Source organism: Zingiber officinale, chromosome 5B (assembly GCF_018446385.1).
Source record: "Zingiber officinale cultivar Zhangliang chromosome 5B, Zo_v1.1, whole genome shotgun sequence".
NCBI lineage: Eukaryota > Viridiplantae > Streptophyta > Magnoliopsida > Zingiberales > Zingiberaceae > Zingiber > Zingiber officinale.
The window spans coordinates 136,152,762-136,173,255 of NC_055995.1; the positions used below are offsets into that span (position 1 = coordinate 136,152,762).

The 20,494-nt window shown below is 39.6% G+C and overlaps 3 non-coding genes across 3 annotated transcripts; all 3 read right to left on the minus strand.

The window, feature by feature from the left end:
- Positions 1-35: 35 nt before the first annotated feature.
- On the minus strand, positions 36-108 carry TRNAR-CCU. The gene has a single exon. It is a non-coding gene; the product is annotated as a tRNA-Arg (tRNA).
- Positions 109-5,136: 5,028 nt separating this feature from the next.
- TRNAR-CCU lies at positions 5,137-5,209 on the minus strand. Its single transcript has one exon. It is a non-coding gene; the product is annotated as a tRNA-Arg (tRNA).
- Positions 5,210-20,136: 14,927 nt separating this feature from the next.
- Positions 20,137-20,209, minus strand: TRNAR-CCU. Its single transcript has one exon. It is a non-coding gene; the product is annotated as a tRNA-Arg (tRNA).
- Positions 20,210-20,494: the final 285 nt, after the last annotated feature.

Consider the following 20,494-nt stretch of genomic DNA (forward strand, 5'->3'; position numbering starts at 1 on the left):
ACGCAAATCATTTTAAAATTTTGAAAAAATTATAACGCGCCAGGTAGGGGTTGAACCTACGACTTTCTGCTTAGGAAACAGACGCTCTATCCACTGAGCTACAGGCGCTTCATGTCACAATTTGCTTTTATTATATAGTTTATAGTTTTAATATATTTTTTTCTCACAATAATTAACATTCTTATCTTGCCTACTTTGTAATTAATTATTAAATTAAATAATATTGAGGTTATTCTTATTTTTACTCTCCTTTTATATTTTTTTAAAAAAAACAAATTAAAAGGAGTAATAGGCCCTACTAGTTAAAATAAATAAAATGGAACTTCCAACAGCCAAATTGAAAATCTGTCCATATCCATGTTCGTATGTATTAATTAATATTATGAAATATTAAGAAAGATCATCTTTTTTTTCTTTCTTGTTTTTTCTCCCTCTATTAGATTGTTTTCATTTAAATTGTTAGATGAGTAGTTTTTTTTCATAATTAAATTGTTCTATATCATTTTTGATTTAGATAATATTGTTGAGAGGCTGTCCTTATAAATATAATTAAATATGTTATATGCTCGAGTAGTAAATCTCAATTCAATTAGAAAAACTATAAGTCGCAAGAATCTACCTTCGACTCAAATTGTTAATCACTGAGCATTAAGGTAAGAGAACTATAATCTTTCTTATACTTCAACTATGAACATTTTTCTATAGGCTAACCAACTAGTAAAATTATAAATGGATCAAAACACACATAGACTTCACTATTAGTATAAGGAATCTACACTTTAGGGTGCCTCCTCCATGGTTTCATTTTTTTTAAAAATCTAAGTATCTTATCTGATAATACTTCGAAGTAGACGGCCCACTAAAGGTTCATTTACTAAATAAATTTGGAATTATTCGTGGTAATTTGCCCAGCAACCGACCTCAATAGTGAAAAATCCAATGTAAAGTTTGCTCTTAAGTCTTATCCAGTTGAGTTTTAAACCGTGATACTTTGTAAATACATCAAACGCTTTATCGCTGAGTGTCTCTAAGGGTTTCATGGCCTAATTAGTAACTATTGAAGCATGCATGACACAGAAGGTCATGTTAATTCAACAAGATTATACCCCATAGAGAGCATGGGTTGAACTTACTTTAGGAAGCAAATATTCGACTTACGTGGACTTGATGAGTGTGTGATTGATGTAATATATAATTAATGGTAGCTAAGATTTTACCTCCAATCAATACTATAATATATAATTGGTTCCCAGCAAAATAAGTAAAAATCCTCTGTTAAAAAAAAAAATTATTATTATTATTAAAAAAATACATTCATAATTTATTATTTATCTATTTTATTCAATTTTTATTTTTTTTAAATAATTAAATTTTTTTTAAAAAAAATAATAATACACTGATGGGCCAGTTTAGCCCATCCCATACTATCATTATGCAAGGTATTAGCTTTAAATGCCGTACTGAATAGTTATGTGGAATATCTCATCGTATCCTCTACACTTTGGAATGATGCAATCACAGCTATCAATTAGGAACACGAATCTTGAAGCATGACGCTAATCTAGCCGTTTAAAAATGGCTTCGTTCATAGAAACTTATTTAAACAATTTTTAAAAGTTATCTTGTACTTACTTTTGATCATATATGGTGTCCATTGAAATAGTGTGGTACGAGCTAAATAAAAATTCGTGAAAGTTAATGAACAATTTAATCGTAACCGCTAAGGATTAGATGCTTGCCACATAAGGTCGTGGTGTCGAAACTCAGGGTAGTCGGAGTGTAAATCCCCGGTCCCTGTGCAACTCACCCCACCTGCCACATGCTAGCTCAGGATGCTGTGATTTACCTCCCTCGTGATGACCTTGGGTCGGGTGCAACGGGGGCGCTGGGGGCGAGCGATTTCGCCTTTTGCCACATAAAGGCCATCAATATGTTGGCCCTGAGACGAATTAACGAGGATATTGAGGGCGAGCGTATTCATTTTTTACCATAATAAAAGTCATCAACGTCCCCTCGGATGGATCACTAGGCTAGCACATGAGATGTTACCACCAATGAAGTATGGGGTTCGAATCTCGATAAAACCGAAATAAATACCTCCCTTATGTGCTAATCATTATTCCAAAGACTAATAACCGCCCATGATTATCTCTTCCGTGTTGACCCTAGGACGGGTTGACATGGACGCTGGGACGAATATATTCACCTTTTTACCACCGATAAAAGCCATCAGCAGTCGATGTCGAATTCTGGCCAAATCTTGGAAAGCAAAATGATACACCCCCCTTCATCTCGCGGGGGCAGTGAGCGAAATCACGCAGAATACACTCTATTGCAAAAACAAAAACAAAAAAAAAAATGCTTTGGTGGACCTTTCTGTAGGACTCGTGATTACAAATTGAAACAAATCTCCAATACGAGCAGTACGTGCTGTGCTAAAGAAGAATGGATACATTCAACAATTTTGAGTACCCAATGTACACCAACATGAGAGTTGAAACTAGATCTTTCTTCTTGGGAAGCCTCAATGGAAAGAATTGCACTTTTGAAAGCAAACCAGAGAACAAGAGCCAGTAAGATGGGCAGTTTCAGCTTGTCATCCCTGTGCTTTTGGGAGGAACCTCTTGTGCTTCAAACGGGAAGAGGACTTTTCCAGCAGCAGCACTAGTCGAGCATTGTTGGATAATAAGCCAAAGGTAAATCTGGTAGAATAGAAACGATAAGTTGAAGTGATGTTGGCCTAAGACTAAATTAGCAGATTGACTGAAGCATGGAAACTTACTTGAGGAGTTCAGACGAGATTACTTAGCCAAAATTCATAAACGACTCAGCTTTTGTTGAGTCTAAAATATTATCTATCATAAACTACCATTTTGTTGAAGATAGAATGCTTCATGTCTATTAGTCATACATGAGTGATGGACTATTATGTATATATAGCTCTGAGATAAAAATAAGTTGAGATAAAATGAGTTAAAAAAAAGGGCAACCCAGTGCATGAGGGAAAGGATCCTCTATACGTAGTCTTACCATGTTTTAGGCTGCTTCCAGGATTCGAACCCGTGACCTCTAAGACACAAAGCAACAACTTTCCCGTTGCGCCAAGACTCCCCTTCTTGAGATAAAATGAGTTCCATCCTAAATTCCTAATTCGACATTTTATCAAAGTTAGTAGCTAATCATTTGTGTATAGCCTCAGCCAGATTCAATATGATATGAGAATTAAGCCAGTATTGCGAGTTACACATCAACAAGAAGCTTGTCTCTCTTGAGTCACTAATATATCTTGAGATGGACAGGAAATGGAGTGCACCCTAATTCAAGATGGTATTAGAGTTAGGAAGGTACCTCTTTGTCATGATAGACCTGAGGCATGCTGAAACTAAGATCTCCATCTGCATTATAGCGATTTCTCCCTCTCAGTTAGCTAACTTGTCATATTTGGAGGGAATGAACTCTAACCTAATTCCTTTTAGGTAAATAAACTCAACCCTAGTTCAATATACTTGAAATGAATAACCTAGTTGTATAACAATTTCTCTATTTCCCACAAACACTCTTTCCTACACACACACAGAAAAAGAATTTGGAACCAGGGAGATATTTGACCGATCAACCTACAGATAAAGTTTCTCATTCTAGTAGTACCAAAACATAGTGAATGCACCTTGAATCAAGGACAACCTCCCTTCAGTAACTATATGTTGGAATCTTGTAGAAGTATCATCTATTTGGTCATTTCATATATATCAAAGTATCACATCCTTGAAATGCGAAAGAATTTGCCAAGTAATTAACTATTTAAAACAATAAAGTGAAAAAAAGGGGAAATTTACATAGTCAATTCCATGTATAATTTTGACTAATAATAACAGTGCCTTAGGAAATGACTCACTTATCTGAAGGAATCATTTGTTTCAGATTTGAACTGTTGTCTTAGTGTCTTTTCAGTTTGATATGTCTAGAAAATAAACTTTTTTTTTAAGTGAAACAAATATTGCTTATTGTCTAATTTTTTCGAGTAAAAGTATCTGCATTGCACTTGAAAACATAAACAATAAACTCGTAGTTTAGAAAGCAAAATTAGTACCTTAATCTTTGACATAAGTGAAGAAGACTTCTTGATGGAAGAGGACCTCTTCACCACCTTTCTTTCAGTTGCCGCTTCTTTGCACATTTGTTGTGCGATCTCTCTCAGAAGTGCTATTTGAGCCTTGTCCATGCCCATGGAGATTAAACTCTTAGGCATCGACTCCCTATCCACCTCTAGCGCCTGCAACCTCGTGTCAAGTCTTTTAAATTCCCTTTTTTGCGCAGTCGACCGGGTGTTCGACGTGGGAGGTTAAGCTTCCGTAGGATAAGCTCCTCAGATAGCTCCACTGCTGACGCGGAGACAGCCTCACTGAGACTCCTGTGTCCTTGTAAATGCGAAAACTGCCGCTTTGCACTCGCTCCAGTTGAAAGTTGCGATGGCGAAATGGATCGCGGGGTGAATCAGCGGCACGATGGGTCTCCGCGGACGCGGAGGGGTACTGAGGTCGGTGGCGGAATCGTCAGCGCATCGCAATGCCGGGTATCCGTCGAATTGGGAACCGGAGGCGCAAGTGGCCGTTGCGGTCCCGAAGGAGGCGTGTCGAACTCAATGACGCCGATTCCGTAGCTGAGGAGGCGGTGGCGGTATGCCTGGACCACGTAGGTTAGGGCTTGCATGGTCGCGTTTGAAGAGGAGGATATCGTCGAGGGCGGCGATCTCCTGCTGGTCATGGGCCATCTTCTCCTCCGCGAGGCGCCGGAACTGTCGCGCCTCCATCTACGCCTCCGCCTTCTCGCGCTGGACCCGCAAACTCATCGACATCGCCTCGGTGACTGCAGACGACGAGGCGCTGGAGCGAGGAGCGAAGCATAGGAAGGCGAAGACACCAGCGCCGCCGCCGGAGGGTATCGCAATAGATTGAGGTAGCGTGTCGAGGTGCGATTGTGCAGCGCCACCCAATGAATGCGAGTAGGATGTGGAAGGCCTCCTCCTCCTCGTACGAGGACGATGAAGGGCCTCGTACGAGGACGATGAAGGGGAAGGAAGGCGATCGAAAGAATTAGTTCAGCAGATGACGGAAAAAATGAGAGAAATAGTTATAACGCGCCAGGTAGGGGTCGAACCTACGACTTTCTGCTTAGGAAACAGACGCTCTATCCACTGAGCTACAGGCGCTTCATGTCTCAAATTGCTTTTATTATTAAATTTATAGGTTTAACATATTTTTTTCCTCACAATAATTAACATTCTTATCTTGCCTACTTTGTAATTAATTATTAAATTAAATAATATTCAGGTTCTTCTTTTTTTTTACTCTCCTTTTATATTTTTTTTTAAAAATAAATTAAAAGGATTAATAGGCCTTACTAATTAAAATAAAAAAAATGGAACTTCCAGCGGCCAAATTGAAAATATGTCCATATCCATATTAGTATGTTTTAATTAATATTATGAAATATTAAGAAAGATCCTTTTTTTTCCTTTCTTTATTTTTCTCCCCTGTTAGATTGTTTTCATTTAAATTGTTAGACGAGTAGTTTTTTTTTCATAATTAAATTGGTCTATATAATTATTGATTTAGATAATATTGTTGAGAGGTTGTCCCTATAAATATAATTAATATGCTCGAGTAGTCAATATCAATTCAATTAGAAAAACTATAAGTCGCAAGAATCTACCTTCGACTCAAATTGTTAATCACTGAGCATTAAGGTAAGGGAACTATAATCTTTCTTATACTTCAACTATGAACATTTTTTTATAGGCTAACCAACTAGAAAAAACATAAATGGATCAAAACACACATTGACTTCACTACTAGTATAAGGAATCTAGACTTTAGGGTGCCTCCTCCATGGTTTCATTTCTTTTTTTAAATCTAAGTATCTTATCTGATAAAACTTCGAAGTAGACGGCCCTCTAAAGGTTCATTTACTAAATAAATTTGAAATTATTCGTGGTAATTTGTCCAACAACCGACCTCTATAGTTAAAAATCCAATGTATAGTTTGCTCTTACCCAACTGAGTTTTGAACCGTGATACTTTGAAAATCCACCAAACGCTTTATCGCTGCAACATCTCTAAGGACTCCATGGCTGAACTATTAAAGCATGCATGACACACACTAGGTCATGTTAATCCCACAAAGAGCATGGGTTGACCTTACTTTAGGAGACAAATAGTCAACTTGATGGCCTTGGTGAATGTGTGGTTGATGTAATATACAATTGATGGCAGTTGAGATTTTACCTCCGATCAACACCATAATATATAATTAGTTCCCAGTAATATAAGGGAAGATCCTCGTTAAAACAATAAATAATAATATTATTAAAAAATATACTCATATTTTATTATTTATCTATTTTATTCAATTTTTAATTTAAAATTTTATAATTTCTTTTAAATAATTAAAATTGAAAAATAATAATAATACACTCATGGGTGGGTCAATCCTGGCTCACCCCCATACTATCATTGTGAAGGATGTTATAACACCCCGTTAATAGGAGCACTGTGGATGTTCTATTTGTCGTACTAAATATTTAGGTGTGACGTCTCATCGTATCCTCTACACTTTGGATTGATGCAATCACAGCAGTTAATCAAGAACACGAATCTTGAAGCATGTCGACACCAGACTCGACCTCGGGTCGGGTTTGGCTCGGACCCGACCCGGGCCCGTAACCAAGTCAACGGGTCGATTGCCGGTTGACCCAATTTGCCGGGTTGAACCAGAATCGGCCCGGCAAGTTGTCGTGCCGGTTCCAATTCCTTTGTTGAAAACCCTACCGACCGCCAGTTCAACCAATTTTTTTTTTTTACGGTTTGAACCGCCAGTTAACCGGTGGTTCCAACGGCTAGGAACTCCAGTTTGGGTATTTTTTTTCAATGATTAGGACCATTTGACCATTTTTTGATCAATGACTATAATTTAGTGTCCGTTACTATCCAAACTTTATAAATAGAGAGCTCATTTCATCATTTTCACACACATTTTCTCTACTCTTAATGTCAATTTCGTATTCTTTATATGCTTTCGTTTCCAATTTTTAATTACAATGGAAGGAGGTCATGGAGGTGCATCATCTCGACCTCGAAAGAAAAAGGAAATAATGAATCTGCGGGAGGAGGACCCCAGCATTCAATCCATCGATGATGAAATTGAGCACCTTCCAAATCCGACACCCGAAACACAAGGAAATACCGATGCAATTACTTCTAAGGTTCGGGAACTTCCTCCTCTAAAGTCTTCTATTTTTACGAAATATTTTGAAAATGTCACTCTTTCGTAGGGAGAAATGCGTGCAAAATGTAAGCACTGCAATACTTCCTACAAATTCCAAGCCCATGGCGGCTATGAGTCATTGAAATGACATGTAGAAACGAAGCACCCGACGGAATATGGACTTGACCATTCTCAAACACAATTATCAAGATTTTCTTCAACTAGCGGTAGTACTGATTCCGGTTTATTTTTATATTTGGATAATAAATTAAGAGAATCAAATAGCTAAATTTTTTTCGTAGAATATTTTTCTTTTAGTTTTGGATCTAAATGCGCATTTGAAGATTTTTGTAAATAATCTCTTAATCCATATGCTAAACGTGTTACTATGACTACATTTACTCGTATAATTAAAAAATTAGTAAAACAAGGAAAAAAGAATTTAATTGAAGAATTTAGTAAATTAGATAATAAAATTTCTTTATGTTCTGATATTTAGAGTGATCATTGACAAACATATTTGTATATGAGTGTGACTTACCATTGGATCGAAACTCTTGGAACCTCCAAAAAAGATTGTTAGTTTATAAAAATTTTTATTAATCACATAATGCTCATAACATCACACAGTTATTATGTTTAAATTTATAAGAATATGATTTAACTCATAAAATATTTTGAGCATCCACGGTGTAGACTCTGTCGTTAATGTTGTGGCTCGCACCGCAGTCAGTGAGTCGGATACGTAGTCGACCGGGTGTTCGGCGTGGGAGGTTAAGCTTCTGTAGGATAAGCTCTTCAGATAGCTCCACTACCGACGCGGAGGCACCCTCACTGAGACTCCTGTGTCCTTGTAAATGCGAAAACTGTCGCTTCGCACTCGCTCCCGCTGGAAGTTGCGATGACAAAATGGATCGCGGGGTGAATCGATCAACGACACAAGGGGTCTCCACGGAGGGGTACTTGTCGAGGTCGGTGGCGGAATTGTCAGCGCATTGCAATCCAGGTATCCGTCGACACGAGGGGTCTCCACGGAGGCGCAAGTGGGGGTTGCGGTGGTCGTGCCAGGTGTTTGCAGTCCCGAAGAAGGCGTGTCGCACTCATTGACGCCGATTCCGTAGCTGAGTGTTGGTGCAACCTTAGGTCAAGGTTGACCTGGTTGACCAGACTCGAGTTGACTTGACTCGAGTTGTGTTTTGATATTTGACGAGTTATGTTTGACTATGTTTGAAGTGAACAGAAAAGTTGTACCTTGATGTTTTACAAGGATACAAGCTTGGGAGATTGTGGGTGCAACCCGTGGTCAAAGTTGACCTGGTTTACCCGAGGTGAGTTGACCTGACTCGGAAAAGTCCAAGCAGGGAGTTTGGCATGGGAAAAGTCCAAGCAGGGAGTTTGACATGGTAAAAAGTCCAAGCAGGGAGCTTGGCACGGGAAAAAGTCCAAGTATGGAAACTTGGCACGGAGAAGTCCAAGTATGGAAGCTTGGCACATGGGAAGTCGTCGTTCTCCGGACTGTGGTCAGAGAGGACTCGGGAGCTCGTTCTCTGGACCGGATGGAAGTCGGAGAGGGCTCGGTAGCTCGTTCTCCGAACTGTGGTCGGAGAGGGCTCGGTAGCTCGTTCTCTGGACCGGATGTGGAAAGTCCTGGTGAGTGAAGCCAGGCAGTGGGAAAGTCCTGGTGAGTGAAGCCAGGCAGTTGTGAAAACCCTAGTGAGTGAAGCTAGGTGAAAGTCCTGGTGAGTGAAGCCAGGCAGTGGGAAAGTCCTGGTGAGTGAAGCCAGGCAGTTGGAAAGTCCTGGTGAGTGAAGCCGGGCAGATTGGAAATCCTAGTGAGTGAAGCCAGGTGAAAACCCTAGTGAGTGAAGCTAGGTGAAAGTCCTGGTGAGTGAAGCCGGGCAAGGGAAAATCCAGATGGATCAAGGGTGATCGGACATCTGGTGTTGAGGAGGTCAAGGTTGACCGGATATTGGTTTGGACTTGGTTTGGGCAAAAACCAAGACCTGGATCGGTCTGGAGACCGATCAGAAAGCGATCAGTGTGCCTTTGTGAGCTTACTGATCGGTCTGGGGACCGATCAGCAGGAAGCCTGATCGGTCCCCGGGACCGATCAGGGTACGCACAGAGAGTTGGGCAACTCTCTGTGAAAGCGTTCTGATCGGTCTGGGGACCGATCAGCACAGAGCCTGATCGGTCCCCACGTGCCTGATCGGTCTGGCCCTAGCCGTTGGCTCATAACGGCTAGTCTTCTGTCTTCTATTCTTCGCAGATGCAGTGCAGGTTATAAAAGGGTGAGGGCTTCTACAGTGGACTCTCTCGATTGCTCTGCTTTTGGTTCGAAGTTTCTGCTTCTTCTTCTTCACTGCTGTGATTTGAGCTTTGCTGAGCTCGCTTCTGCTTGAAGCTTCGTGTGAGCTTCATCGGCTGGTTCCTGCTGTTGTAGGCGTCGCTTGAAGCTGCTGCTTCATCCAGTCGACAAGAAGGCAAGCTAGGGTTATTACATTTTTGTATTGTACTTAGTTTCCTGTTGTATTCTTGTACTCCTGTTTATCTTGCTGTTGCAAGACATTGTGGCGAGGTTTCTCCACCCAGAAGGAGTTCTTATTAGCCGGTTTTCCGGGGACTCATCCACCGACGGATTGATAGGCTTCGTCCACCTTACGGACACGCCGAGGAGTAGGAGTATCACCTCCGAACCTTGTTACATCGATGCGTGTTGAGGTTTGATCTTCTTGTCTTTGTTTCTTTGTTTTATTTTCCGCTGCGCTAACGTCAACTTGTAGAAAGAAACGAACGATTTGGGGCGGCTATTCACACCCCCCCCTCTCTAGCCGCATCCATCGATCCTAACAAGTGGTATCAGAGCGAGGTCACTCTTCGCCGGATTAACACCCGAGGGAGCATAAGCTAGAGATGGATCAACTCGGAGAAGACATCACCATTCCACCTTTCTATGACCGCGACGACTTCGCGTATTGGAAGGTAAGAATGAGGTATTTTCTTATGACTAACCTTGAAAATTGAAGTTGTGTTCAATTAGGTTTCAAGCCTCCAATGGATAAGGAAGGAAAACCACTCGAGAAGAAGAAGTGGACAAGGGAACAAATCCACCATTCCACAATCAACGATGAGGTAATGAAAGTATTTTAATTCTCATTACCTAATGACATTCTATGTAAGATAGGTGGATACAACAATGCCAAGGAGTTGTGGAACAACTTGGCTATGTTCCATGAGGGGAACTCCACTTCAAGTCATGAAGAGGAGTCAAGTGAGCCAAGGAGTTCACTTCATGGAGGAATGGATTTAGAAGTTGAGGGCCACTCAACATCTAAAGAAGAAGAGGAGGAGAGTTCTTCTTCAAGAATGGAGCAAGAGGAAGAAACTTCTACCTCCGGAAGGGATGAAGAAGAAAGTGTTCATCCATCCTCAACTCTAGGTAACTCAAGTCATTTAGTTTCTAGCAAATTACACATAATGTGCTTTGAGTGTAGGGAATTTGGACATTACAAGAGTAAATGTCCAAAGAGGGTTAGAAAGACTCCACCGGCGCCAAAGGTCAAGGAAGCCGGAGTCCCAACACGCAAGGGCAAGGAGCACGTGGTGTGCTTCCAATGCAAGCGAAAGGGACACTATAGGAGCCAATGTCCGAGGGGGAGGCAACCTCACAAGGACAAGAAACCAAGCACATCGATAGGGGGAGCTAAGGCAAACCCTAAGGTAATCTCTAAGGCTCATCATTGCAATTCTAATAAGACACATGCTAGTAGTTTTATTGCAATTGCTAATAATGATAAGCATGTTAATTATAGGAATCAATATATGTGCTTAGGTGCTAAACATGTTAGCTTGAATAAGGACAACTCTAGAAATGTCAACCCTAGGATTAACTCATCTAAGGTTAAGGGAAACCTAGATAGAAATCTCAAATCATCTAGACATATGCCTAGGAATACCTCAAAGAAAAATGATAAATTAAAGCTTGAGGTATTAGAGAAAGAAAATCAAGTCTTGAGGTCAAGACTTGACTCTCTAGAAAAGGCTCTTGAGGATTTGACTCTAGGGTCTAGGGGTCAAAAACCCAAGTCCAAGGACAAGAAAGGTTTGGGTCACAAACCTAAGTCCCAAGTGGTCAAGCCCACTTACCATGATGTTCCATTCGATTATGGAACAAAACCTAGGATTAGGAAGACCATCACCAAGGTCACAAGGGGAGTCACCCCTAGAGTTGATCTTGATGAGTCCCAAATGACCAAGGTTTCAAAGCCTAGGAGGGTCATTAGGAGGGTTGCTAGGGAAGTCATCCCTAGTGAATATTTAGTGAACCCAATGAACTCAAATAGGTATTGGGTTCCTAGGAGCGTGATTCCATCATGCTAGATGAGTTAGGGTGTGCCAACCTTACTTGACTAGGTAGTTAACCTAATCATGGCAAAAGGTGACACTTTAGGAATTTTCAAGGTGTAATCAAGCCTTGAAAATGAAATTAAGAATTATTCCTAAGGTGATTAGAATGTGCCAATCAAATTTGAGGAGTTGTCTAGAGTCAATCTAATTGGCACATAGTGATCTAAAAATCTTTGGTATAAGATGCTAGGTCTATTACACTTAGGAATATAGAATCTATGGCAAAATGATCGAAATTATCAAAAATGACAACTAAGGCTAGAATTAGGTATTTTCTATACCTTTACATGTTACTTGCCATATATTGTTTGCCATATGCCATGTCATGACATCATATTTATTTTATGATCATTTAAAATGTCATAATAATGCTTAGGTTAGTTTAAATGTCATGCTTTATTTAAGTTTCACACTTTATACCATGACATCATGACATTGGCACATATTTCCATTTATGATACAATTATATGTCATGTCATCATCTTGTGCATTAATGATCAATTAACTTGATTTAAGGATAAGAAACACAATTTGATATGGAGATCAAATTGTTGTTTAGAAAAATGCATGAGGACTTAGAATAAGCTAACCTAAACCCATATCTCACATCAAAATTGACTTGGATGTGTTTGATACACCTTAGATGTGTGTGAGATATTAGGATGATGAGTTAGGAACAAGGTGCATAGTTCTTGTACCTAGATGAGCCTAATTCGAAATTGGGGATCATAGGGAAAGCTTATGTACAAGTCATGTACATTTAGCCCAAAGATTGTGGTCCTAAATTAAAAAGTTTAAAATCATTTCAAAATTGATTTGAAAAACCTTGATGAAGCTTTTCTAGTAATAGCCTTCATCATTGAACAAGTTGATACAAAGATGACTTAACTTTGAGCTATTTCAAAGTCTTTTGAACTTTGTATCAAGATTGAAAAATGAAAGATATTTTCATAGAAAACTATTTTTCCATGATAGTATGTGGTATGAGGAATGTATCCTCAAAATTTCACAATTTTTCAAATTTTCTGTAATTTTCTAGAGGTTTCTGAATTTCGTGGAGAGAAATCAGAACTTATCAGACCTTTATCAGGTTTGTGGACCGATCAGAAGGGTTTCTGATCGGTCCAGGGGAGCCTGGATCGGTCACTGTGACCGATCCAGAGGGAGCCTGATCGGTCTGGGCGTGCCAACCTGCTGAATTTCGACTGTTTGTCTGAAATTGCAGCTATGGAAGTGGTGTTTTAGAGTTCTAAAGGTTTGAAACTCTCCAAGACATTGTTGGTGCAATGGTCAAGGGAGAGTTGATCTTTAGGGGGAGTTTTACCTATTAGTCAAGGGGAAGTTGACTTTTAGGGGGAGTTTTTACGCCTAAAGACTTGAGTGATATGAGATTATCACGAAGTTAATTGTTGACCTTAATATCAAGGGGGAAATTAAGAGTTTCAATGAAAGGTATGAGACTTTCATTAGGAAGAAACTCTTGACCTTGATTCACTCTTTTTGATGTGTGTCAAAAAGGGGGAGAGTGTAGGTTTGAGGAGAATAGAGAATGTTTAGGGAAGAACATTGGAAAACCTAAGTTAGGTTATCGGGTTAACCTAACTTGATTATGGGTTTGATTATGAGTTTTGTCAAACATCAAAAAGGGGGAGATTGTTGGTGCAACCTTAGGTCAAGGTTGACCTGGTTGACCAGACTCGAGTTGACTTGACTCGAGTTGTGTTTTGATGTTTGACGAGTTATGTTTGACTATGTTTGAAGTGAACAGAAAAGTTGTACCTTGATGTTTTACAAGGATACAAGCTTGGGAGATTGTGGGTGCAACCCGTGGTCAAGGTTGACCTGGTTGACCCGAGGTGAGTTGACCTGACTCGGAAAAGTCCAAGCAGGGAGCTTGGCATGGGAAAAGTCCAAGCAGGGAGTTTGGCATGGTGAAAAGTCCAAGCAGGGAGCTTGGCACGGGAAAAAGTCCAAGTATGGAGACTTGGCACGGAGAAGTCCAAGTATGGAAGCTTGGCACATGGGAAGTCGGAGAGGGCTCGGTAGCTCGTTCTCCGGACTGTGGTCAGAGAGGGCTCGGGAGCTCGTTCTCTGGACCGGATGGAAGTCGGAGAGGGCTCGGTAGCTCGTTCTCCGAACTGTGGTCGGAGAGGGTTCGGTAGCTCGTTCTCTGGACCGGATGTGGAAAGTCCTGGTGAGTGAAGCCAGACAGGCGGATAAGTCCTGGTGAGTGAAGCCAGGCAGTGGGAAAGTCCTGGTGAGTGAAGCCAGACAGTTGTGAAAACCCTAGTGAGTGAAGCTAGGTGAAAATCCTGGTGAGTGAAGCCAGACAGTGGGAAAGCCCTGGTGAGTGAAGCCAGGCAGTTGGAAAGTCCTGGTGAGTGAAGCCGGGCATATTGGAAATCCTGGTGAGTGAAGCCAGGTGAAAACCCTAGTGAGTGAAGCCAGGTGAAAACCCTAGTGAGTGAAGCCGGGCAAGGGAAAATCCAGATGGATCAAGGGTGATTGGACATCTGGTGTTGAGAAGGTCAAGAGGTCAAGGTTGACCGGATATTGGTTTGGACTTGGTTTGGGCAAAAACCAAGACCTGGATCGGTCTGGAGACCGATCAGAAAGCGATCAGTGTGCCTCTGTGAGCTTACTGATCGGTCTGGGGACCGATCAGCAGGAAGCCTGATCGGTCCCCGGGACCGATCAGGGTACGCACAGAGAGTTGGGCAACTCTCTGTGAAAGCGTTCTGATCGGTCTGGGGACCGATCAGCACAGAGCCTGATCGGTCCCCACGACCGATCAGATCAGCCCCAGACCGATCAGGGTGATGCCTGATCGGTCTGGCCCTAGCCGTTGGCTCATAACGGCTAGTCTTCTGTCTTCTGTTCTTCGCAGATGTAGTGCAGGTTATAAAAGGGCTGAGGGCTTCTACAGTGGACTCTCTCGATTGCTCTGCTTCTGGTTCGAAGTTTCTGCTTCTTCTTCTTCACTGCTGTGATTTGAGCTTTGCTGAGCTCGCTTCTGCTTGAAGCTTCGTGTGAGCTTCATCGGCTGGTTCCTGCTGTTGTAGGCGTCGCTTGAAGCTGCTGCTTCATCCAGTCGATAAGAAGGCAAGCTAGGGTTATTACATTTTTGTATTGTACTTAGTTTCCTGTTGTATTCTTGTACTCCTGTTTATCTTGTTGTTGCAAGACACTGTGGCGAGGTTTCTCCACCCAGAAGGAGTTCTTATTAGCCGGTTTTCCGGGGACTCATCCACCGACGGATTGATAGGCTTCGTCCACCTTACGGACACGTCGAGGAGTAGGAGTATCACCTCCGAACCTCGTTACATCGACGCGTGTTGAGGTTTGATCTTCTTGTCTTTGTTTCTTTGTTTTATTTTCCGCTGCGCTAACGTCAACTTGTAGAAAGAAACGAACGATTTGGGGCGGCTATTCACACCCCCCCCTCTCTAGCCGCGTCCATCGATCCTAACACTGAGGAGGCGATGGCGGAACGCCTGGACCTCGCAGGTTAGGGCTTGCACAGCCTAGTCGCGTTTGAAGAGGATATCCTCGAGGGCAGCGATCTCCTGCTGGTCATGGGCCATCTTCTCCTCCGCGAGGCACCGAAACTATCGCGCTTCCATCTACGCCTCCGCCTTCTCGCGATGGAGCTACAAAATCATCGACATCGCCTCGGTGACAGGAGATGACGAGGCGCTCCACTCCTCCTCAAGCTCTGTCAAGAGTTTCTGGACTGACTTCTTGTGGCTGGCGAGGGCCTCCGCCTCGTTTTCTATGTCAACCCTAGAAAACTCATCCACGCCACTGCCTTCGACGTTGTCGAAGCAGGAGAGGCAACGAGCGACCGAGTCCCTCTCCTCCAGATTTTGCTTAAGGCAGCGATGTAAGGTGACGGAGTAATGAGTGAAGCATAGACAGGCGAAGACACTAGATTTTCGTTTGCAGTTGCTACCTCAGATCCTCCATATAATCAAGGCAACTATCTAATATCACCAAGCAACATACTAGAAGCCCCACATATTAATTCATCAGGACATATTGAAAGTACAAGGGGGGATGATATCTTGAGTCCTGCTCCATCTCCACAAGTTCATGTAGACTCGATGGCTAGTGGTGATCCACTCTCTAGTTCTGATTCTTATCCGTCTGACCACTCTTCTGCAAGTAGCTCTAATGTTGATATTCCTCGACGAATGCTTCCTCTAAGCGATATTTATGCACGATGTCAACCAGTTTCCACTTGTTATCGTCTTCTAGTGCTCTTATCGCTTCTTCAAATTTTGTTGAACATTCTAGTTTTACACAGGCAGTCAAAGATCCAAATTGGCGTGTTGCGATGGCTACAGAATTTGATGCTCTTCTTTGTAATACAACTTGGAGCTTAGTCCCTCGTACTCCATATATGAATATTGTCGGCTCTAAATGAGTTTACTGAATTAAGTATCGTGCAGATGGTTCTATTGAACGTTACAAAGCTCGTCTTGTTGCTAAAGGCTTTAATCAACAACTAGGTATTGACTTTAATGATACTTTTAGTCAGATCGTCAAAATTATAACTATCAGATTGCTACTATCTATAGCTATAAGCTCCAATTGACCAATACGCCAATTAGATGTTTCCAATGCTTTCCTTCATGGACACCTTGAAGAAACTGTTTATATGGAACAACCTCCTGGATTCATCCATCCGCAACTTACAATACATGTGTGTCAACTTCAGAAATCTATATATGATCTTCGACAAGCACCTCGTGCATGGTTTCATCGTCTATCTACCTGGCTTCATACTCAGGGATTTTCTGGCTCAAAAATAGACTCTTCCCTATTCTACAAATGTCATGAGGAATTTTTAATATTTGTTCTGATTTATGTGGATGATATATTAATAACTGGTAGTGATCAAAATGGCATTACTACTTTACTACATCTTCTCCGTCAAGAGTTTCCTATTCGGGATCTTGGCAATGCTCGTTTTTTTCTTGGCATAGAGTTTCTCTCACATTCTGAAGGTTGCCTTCTCTCTTAGAGCAAATACATTATTGGGCTCCTACAACGAGCTAAAATGGATGGTACACGTCCTATCTCCACACCAATCATTGAGGGTGGTTTCACTGCACTTTCATCCTCCTCTTCGATGTCTGACCCTAGATCTATCGTAGTATTGTTGGTGTCCTACAATATGTCACAATTACACGACCCGATATTGCTTTTGCTGTGAATCATGCCTATCAATTTATGCATGCTCCTACTGAATATCATTGAGAATGTGTTAAGCGAAGTTTTTGATATCTCAAAGGAACTATTCTACATGGTGTTCTTTTATATCGTCAGTCTTCACGAGAGTTGATTGCCTACAGTGATGCAGATTGGGCTGGATCTCCCGAAGATAGACGTTCTACTAGTAGATATGATATATTTCTTGAGCGAAATCTTGTTTCCTGACATTCAAAGAAGCAACCTACAGTCTCTCGCTCGAGTACTGAAGCTGAATATAAAGCTATCGCTAACGCAACGTCAGAAATTATTTGGTTACAATCTCTTCTTTCAGAATTACACTTTTTCCCAACTGCTATGTCTAGCATATGGTGTGACAATATTGGAGCAACTTATCTTGCGGCAAATCCTGTTTTTCATGCTCATACCAAACATGTAGAGATTGATTTTCATTTTGTTCGCGAACGTGTGGCGACTCGTTAACTTTCGGTTTCTTATATCTCCACGGAAGATCAAATTGCTGGTATATTTATTAAGTTATTATCTAGACAATGTTTCATCAAGTTAGCAATCAAACTCAACGTTCAGGCACTCCCGTTGAGTTTGTCGGGGGTAATAACAATAATGAAAATAATCTTTAATTGATTTCAATTAGTTGAGATTTATTATATTTGGCACACAATAAAGATCAACATGAATTAAATAGGAAAAATAATATTTTCAAATCTCTTATATTACTATGTTTATAATTATTATAATTGTATGTCTTATCTAATCTTTCCATTATTGTGTTGGATAATTTGTATAAATAAGTCTATTGTCTTGAGTAATAAGATTATCAAAAAGCTTTATATTATTTCTTTCCTCTACCTATTGATTTTAACAATCGCCGTCGGAAGGTATCGCAATAGATTGAGGTAGGCTGGTAGGGTGTCAAGGTGTGATTGCACAGCGCCACCCAATAAATGCGGGAAGGATGTGGAAAGCCTCCGCCAAGTATGACGATGATGACAAGTAGGCCTGGAGATCGGACAGGAAAAATTAGGGTTTGAGAGACGGGAAGGAGGAGGAAGGTGCTCGAAAGAACTAGTTCAGTAGATGACGAGGCCCATAAAAATAACAATTTAAATTTATCGTCTTATCTTATGCAATACTTTTACGATAAGGCCCGTTGATTTTAAGATTATTGTAAGAACAGGTGTCATAGTGATGCAGGTTGGAATTAGTTTAAATATAGACAGCCCCGGCCCAGAGGCCGGGCCACCCTGGGCGATTGCCCAGGGCCCAAATTTGGGAGGGGCCCACAATTTTAAAACATTTATATAATTTATATATGCATATATTAATTGAGAATTAGGTTAACTTATAGTTGTAAACTTTCACTGTTGCACATCCTCGGCCGCCGCACAAGCTGTTGTAATTTCGGCCTCTCCTTTCTCATATTCTCCATATTCTCTTTATTTTACAGTTTTCTCTTGAATTTATTTACAATTATATCACTTTTCTCTCTTCCCTTTTCATTTTTGTTTGCTCTTCTTTCTACCGGCGACTCCGCGACGACATTACAGTGAGGTTGCGCCTTTGCCTCTTCTCTACACACGGCTGCACCAGCACCTCCTGCACGCTGCACCTAAAAGTTTTGAACCTCTACTGTTTGCGTTGCGGTTTGCTAGTTGCGACGATTGCGGGTTGTCATCTACTCAACTTTTTCATCCATGTGCAATTATTCTAGTTTATTTAAATTATAGTTTTATTTCAGTTGATTTAAATTATAGTATTGTAATTATTGTAATTTTGTGCATTATAATATGTTGCCTAGAAAATATATTTCTCGATGTGAAAAAAGAAAAAAAAAAAAAAAGAATAGAACAATTAAGTGAATCACAAAGAGGTGCTTTTAATAAATTCTTGATGAAAATATAGAAAATTTAAATAGAGATAATATAAATGAGTTTAAGGAAATACATGATGATAACGAGGAGTTTAATGAAATTCATGATGTTAATGATGAATTTAATGAAATTCATGATGTTAATAAGGATAGAGATAATTTAAAAGAGCATGAAAATGTTACTAATATAGTAGATAATGAGAATAATAATATTGATAAACAATTTATTCATCCACTTGATATATATGATCCAAGGAATTGGGATAATCTTGATAATAATACACATAATATTTTAGTTGAAAAGGGGCTTATAAGAGAAATGAATCTCATATTTCCTTTTGATCATTACTCTAGACATTTGCAAGTACTCATTATTTTAAAAAATTAAGTAATGGAAAGGTAAAAGACCGAAAGTGGTTGGTATACAGTAAATATGTAGATAAAGTTTCTCTAAATTATTCAAAATTAAAATTGTTAAAAACATACATGAGATCAACAATGTCACAAGAGAGATTGAATGAATTAGTAATTTTATATATTGAAAAAGATATTTTAGAAAATCTTGAAATTAATAATATTATAGATGATTTTACATCTAGAAAAGCTAGAAAAATTTATTGTAAATAATCTTTACTTTATGAAAATAAAAAATTAAGGATCTATTTTGATCGTTTCGTCCCGGGCTGAATATAGAGGACAGCTCCTAGATCTAAATACGCAAACCGTAATTATCCACAAAAGGCCTCATCATTCGAGAAACACGCAAATCATTTTAAAATTACGAAAAATAGAGTTATTACACATAATACACATAATATGATCCAAGGAATTGGGATAATCTTGATAATAATACACATAATATTTTAGTTGAAAAGGGGCTTATAAGAGAAATGAATCTCATATTTCCTTTTGATCATTACTCTAGACATTTGCAAGTACTCATTATTTTAAAAAATTAAGTAATGGAAAGGTAAAAGACCGAAAGTGGTTGGTATACAGTAAATATGTAGATAAAGTTTCTCTAAATTATTCAAAATTAAAATTGTTAAAAACATACATGAGATCAACAATGTCACAAGAGAGATTGAATGAATTAGTAATTTTATATATTGAAAAAGATATTTTAGAAAATCTTGAAATTAATAATATTATAGATGATTTTACATCTAGAAAAGCTAGAAAAATTTATTGTAAATAATCTTTACTTTATGAAAATAAAAAATTAAGGATCTATTTTGATCGTTTCGTCCCGGGCTGAATATAGAGGACAGCTCCTAGATCTAAATACGCAAACCGTAATTAGGCCTCATCATTCGAGAAACACGCAAATCATTTTAAAATTACGAAAAATAGAGTTATTACGCGCCAGGTAGGGGTCGAACCTACGACTTTCTGCTTAGGAAACAGACGCTCTATCCACTGAGCTACAGGCGCTTCTTGTCTTAGTTTGTTTTTATTGATTATTAAATATAAAGTTTTAAAATATTTTTTAATTAACATTCTTATCTTGCCTACTTTGTGATCAATTATTAAATTAAATAATATTCATGTTATTCTTATTTTTACTCTCCTTTTATACAAATTGAAAAGATGTCCATATCCATCTTCGTATATATTAATTAATATTACGAAATATTAAGAAAGATCCTTTTTGTTTTTTTTCTTTTTTTCTCTCTTTATTAGATTGTTTTCATTTAAATTGTTAGATGAGTAGTTTTT